This window comes from Bison bison, unplaced genomic scaffold, assembly GCF_000754665.1.
Source record: "Bison bison bison isolate TAMUID 2011002044 unplaced genomic scaffold, Bison_UMD1.0 scf7180017864032, whole genome shotgun sequence".
Taxonomy (NCBI): Eukaryota; Metazoa; Chordata; class Mammalia; order Artiodactyla; family Bovidae; genus Bison; species Bison bison.
Genome location: NW_011494604.1, coordinates 6585187 through 6590366, shown reverse-complemented (window position 1 = coordinate 6590366; position 5180 = coordinate 6585187).

Below are 5180 nucleotides of genomic sequence, written 5' to 3'. Positions count from 1 at the left end.
GAGCCAAACAATACACACTTCGCTCCCGCCGAGCCGCTTGGGCTCTGGTGATCCCGAGAGGTGTGAGATCGTTAAAATGGCACGATACAAAGGGTGCGGTGGGAGGCCAGGAAAGAGGAATCGCACGCGCTCCCCGTCATCCTCTCTCACCCTCTTTTCTGAGGCTGTGGCTGCACCCTGCGTCCCCACCATTTGCTCAAGCGGGGCTCTAGAAGTGAAGTCCTCCTAGGCGGCGACCCCCGCAGTCAGGGAGCCCCGTGATTTTTGCAATCTGCCCCCTCCCATTCAGACACACGGCCACTCAAGTACATGGGACTATTTTTCTTGAAAATAAACTATTATAATTTAAAATTTTCCTTGTTGATTTTTAATAACTTAAAGAAGGACTTGTCTGTATCATTTCTTTTTTTATTTTTAAAGATAGCTCTATGGAGATCCCATTCATATACCATAGAAAATTCACCCTTTTAAAGTGTACAAGCCAGTGGTTTTTAACATATCCACCGAGTTGCTGCAGCCACCATCATTATCGAATTTTAGAACGTTTTCATTACCTGGCAAAAAACCTAGTACCCACTAGCGTTTAGTTACTCTCCGTCATCCTCAAGCACTCCCAGCCCTCAGCAGCCTCTGTCTCTATGGATTTGTCTATGCTGGACATTCCTTATAAATGGAATCATCCAATAGATAACCTTTTTGTGACTGACTTCTTTCACTCAGCATGATGTTTTTAAGGTTCATCTACATTGTGGCATGTATCAGAGGGTCATTTCTTTGTTATTTATTTATTTGACTGCACCGGTGGTTGTGGTACTCAGGAACTTCCATCTTCATTGAGGCATGCAGGGATTTAGTTCTCTGACAGGGATTGAAGTGGGGTCCCCTACCTTGGGAGTTCGGAGTCTTAGGGACTGGACCACCAGAGAAGTCCCCATTTTTTTTTTCACGACTAAAAAATAATCCACTGTATGGGTGTACCACATTTTATTTATCTTTTCATCACTTGATGGACAATTGAGTTGTTTCCACTTTGGGGACATTATGAACGATGCTATTACGAACACTTGTGTACAAGTTTTTGTGTGGATACAGGTTTTCAGTCTCTTGGGCATATACCTGGGTGTGAAATTTCTGGGTCCCCGGGTGACTCTGTGTTTCAAGTTTTGAGGAACTACTGGACTGTTTACCAAAGTGGCTGTGCCATTTCATGGGTTCATTCATCTTTAAAAGTTAGGATCACTCACGGGAGAAATGAACACTGTCAGTCTTTGTGCTAAGAGCTGGGGACACACTGCTGAGAAAAACAGACATGGTTCCCACCTACCTTTACAGTTCAGTAGAAGAGAAAGATATTACGTAGGCAATTGAGCAAATAGAGATTAAATATATTATTAAACAAAAGGGGCCAAAATTCAAATAAGTAAAATGATTAAGACGAAGTATAAAATTAATGCCAACTAAGACAGTTGGTTCAGTGGTAAAAAATTCACCTGTGAATGAAGGAGATGCAAGTTTGATCTCTGGGTCGGGAAGATGCCTGGAGGAGGAAATGAAAATCCACTCCAGTACTCTTGCCTGGAGAATCCCATGGACAGAGGAGCCTGGCAGGCTACTGTCCGTGAGGTTGCAAAGTTGAATACAACTGAGCATGCATACATGCGAGACACGATTAGAGGGGTAAATTAAAAGGAAAAATATATACAACCCAAGTTTCTCATAGTCTATAAACAATAAATACCCTTAGTCTAATCTCTGCCTTCTGGTTCTTTTTTTTTTTTTCCTTCTTTTTGTTTTTGTCTTCTGGGTTTTTGTGGGTTCTTCCGGTGTTCTCCTCTGTGCTTATGAATGGTCGTCTCTGCCTGGATCTAATCACGCATGGGTGCTGACTGGTGGCCACCTAGATCCTGGGTTCCTCTGGTGCCTACAGCTCCCAGAGGCAGGTCTATCCCCAAATCATCTATCCCACTAGTCGTCTTGCTAAAGTGAGCACTGTCCAGTTTGGTGTTGCCCTTTCACCAGGCCCAAGATCACCTGATACTATCAGTTTTGCTTAGGTCTGAAATTACCACGGTTTAAGTTGATTCAGTCTTTATTATGGTTTCCTTCTCCCTCCGCCTCAGCATAAATCCTGGGGAAGTGGACCTAATTTAAAAGTTGTTTCGGTAATTCTCTGGTGGTCCATCGGTTAGCACTTAAGGGTTTAAGTCCTACAGTTGCACTGCCTGAGCAGTTGAGGCGGTGTGGCCCATAGATTGTCAGTATCAGAATCGCTCTGGTTGCCCTTCAAAAAGCAGACCTACTAAATTTAACTCCCTGGGCATGTGTCCTTGGAATCCACATGGATTAGTGTCCTAGATCTGCTGAAACAAATCATCACAAATTTCGTGGTTTAAAGCAACAAAAATGCATTCCCTCACAGTCCTGGAGACCCAAAGTCTGCAATCAGTGTCACAGGACTAAAATCAAGGTGTTTCCTGGGCTGCCTGCTGTATCCCCTTAGTGGTATCTGGTATCTGGTGCCTGCCCTACTCCCTGGCACTTTAAGGGAGAAGCTCTTTCTTGTCCCCTCTCTTCCAGCATCTGGTGGCTGCGAACATTCCCTGCCTTGCGGCTGCATCACTCTGATCAGTCTCTACCTCCTGTCTCCATGTCTGTATTGCCTTTTCCTCTTCTATGTTTAATCTCCCTCTGCCTCTCTCTTATTTGTGGCCTCCTCAAATAATCCACAATAATCTCCCTGTCTCAAGATCCTTAACTAAATCACACCTGCAAAGACCCTTTCTTCATACAAGGTAACATTTACAGGCTCCAAGGATCAGGACTTGATATCTTTGGGGGCCATTATCCAGCCAACTGTACTGTTTTATGGGAGATGCTTATGAGAAACAAGGTTATGAGATGGCCCTCGCTTGGGGTGGAGAAACTGTGGGGAGCTGTTTCCAGTCACTGGATATCTGGGGACATTGGACAATATAGTAGGAAAGTGTGGGTTTTCAATAATCTTGGACCGGATTCACATTCTGCCTCCTTGCAGCTATGACTGGGTAAAGCGCTGATCCTTTTTGCACAGGAGTATTCTTACCTGTAAGCTGATAACAAGAGTACCTACCATAGAGTTACTATGATTATTAGAAATCCTGCAGATAAAGCATATGGCACATGCCAACTGTGGCAATTATTATTGTTACTGTCTTTCCCAGGAAGAGCCTCAGATATACTTAAAAACAAATGTGGTTCAGGGACTTCCCTGGTGGTCCAGTGGCTGGAGCTCTGTGCTCTGGTCTGGGAACTAGGTCCCACGTGCCGTAACTAAAGATCCCTTGCGACACAACTAAGACCCAACGCAGCTAAATACATACATACATACACATATGTATATTATATACAAATGTGGTTCACTGAAAATGTGAAAAGGAACGTCAACTAATGGAGACACAGCTCAGTGCTTAGTTCTGTTTTCTACCATGTGCCAGGAGCATCTGTCTTCTGCCCCTGGGTCTCTGGAGTGAATTATCCACAGCTGAGAACTCCCACAGTTCAGTCTCACATAGCAACTGCCTTTGTGACATGTCTTGCATATCTTAATTGAGCACATCTACAACGAAACTGGATGATTTTCCTTTCCAAAGCTGTTCCACCGGGGTGGTCTTCCCTCACAGGTGATTGGGGATCTTGGTCCTGAGGGGTCCAGTGCCCACTCTACTCCTCTGGTAGGGACTTTCAAGCATGTTAAGTGTTGTCTTTCTACCAGGCTGTGAGCGCCTTGCCATGGTTTTGTTCGTATCTGTCTCTGCAACTCAGTGCTTGGCACATAGTAAGGAAAATACATAGAATGAAAATATTGATTTTTAAACAGGCCAGAGAGTGATATGTACTTAAGAACATACTGGAAATGCTCTAACAATACCTAGTATTGTGTGAATATGCTAGGGAAGGCTCTCAAGAAAGGCATGAGCTGAGCTTTGGAGATCAGGTGCTCCTGATGGCAGGAAGGGCTGGCCTGTGGGCACAGGCAGCAGCAGATGCTGCAGCAGGTAGAGCCATGTGAGGGGCAGTTGGTCCAGTCCCAAGGGAGCCAGGACTCCGTCCTGTAGGCGACACTTAGGATGATGAATTCTAACCAACTCCCTCCCTCCCAAATTCTTCCAGTACCTTCCATAGGGCTCTCCACCTGATCCACCCTCAGGAAGTGAGTCAGTTCCTTTACCAGGCTCCTCCCAGGCCCAAGAGTGAATGTCTTCTGGCCATGGTCCAGAGTTTAACAAAAAGGAAAACTTAACAAGGGAACCATAACACACGTCCTCCCCACACAGCTTGTAAGCACATCCTGTTGGCAGAGGCACTGCGGCCACTGGCATTGTCCTGAAGAAGGAAGGGCTGTGGCAGGCTGACTAGCCCTGCCGGAGCGGGCAGCCAATCGGACCATAAATCCCAGCTGCCTGTGAAGAGGGGTGGGGTTGGTGAGAGGGTGGGAGGTGGCTGTGGGCAGGTGAGCAGCTCAACAGCTTTCCTCTTCTGAGGACACACTGTCTCCTGTCAATGTTCTTATAAAATGCATTATTTAGAGAAAGGGCTTGTGGCTACTCCTTAAACAATAACATAAAAAAAAGTTCATCAATTTAATTTACCTGCTATATGGAGAGAAATTCTAAGATAATGCATTAAAAAAAAAATGTATGTTTATCTATCTACTTGGCTACCCCAGGTCTTAGTTGCAGCACACAAGACCTTTGATCTTTGTTGCAGTATGCAACATGCCTTTAGTTGAGGCATGTGGGATCTAGTTCCCTGATCCAGCATTGGGAGAGTGGAGTCTTAGCCACTGCATCACTCAGGAAGTCCCTAAAGAATGCATTTTGAAATACTGGCCATTACAAATCTTAAGCAGTCCCATTGTGGACAAACTGGAGTCAAGATTGAAGTGATAGGATTGTTAAGGTCCTGAGTTCTATTTAGAACTTTGCCATCAACACACTGTACGATCTTGTTTTTAATAAAACATTTAAAATTTTTATTTAGGGTCTATTGAGTGGATCACAATAAACTGGAAAATTCTGAAAAAAAATGGGAATACCAGACCACCTGACCTGCCTCTTGAGAAACCTATATGCAGGTCAGGAAGCAACAGTTAGAACTGGACATGGAACAACAGACTGGTTCCAAATAGGAAAAGGAGTACG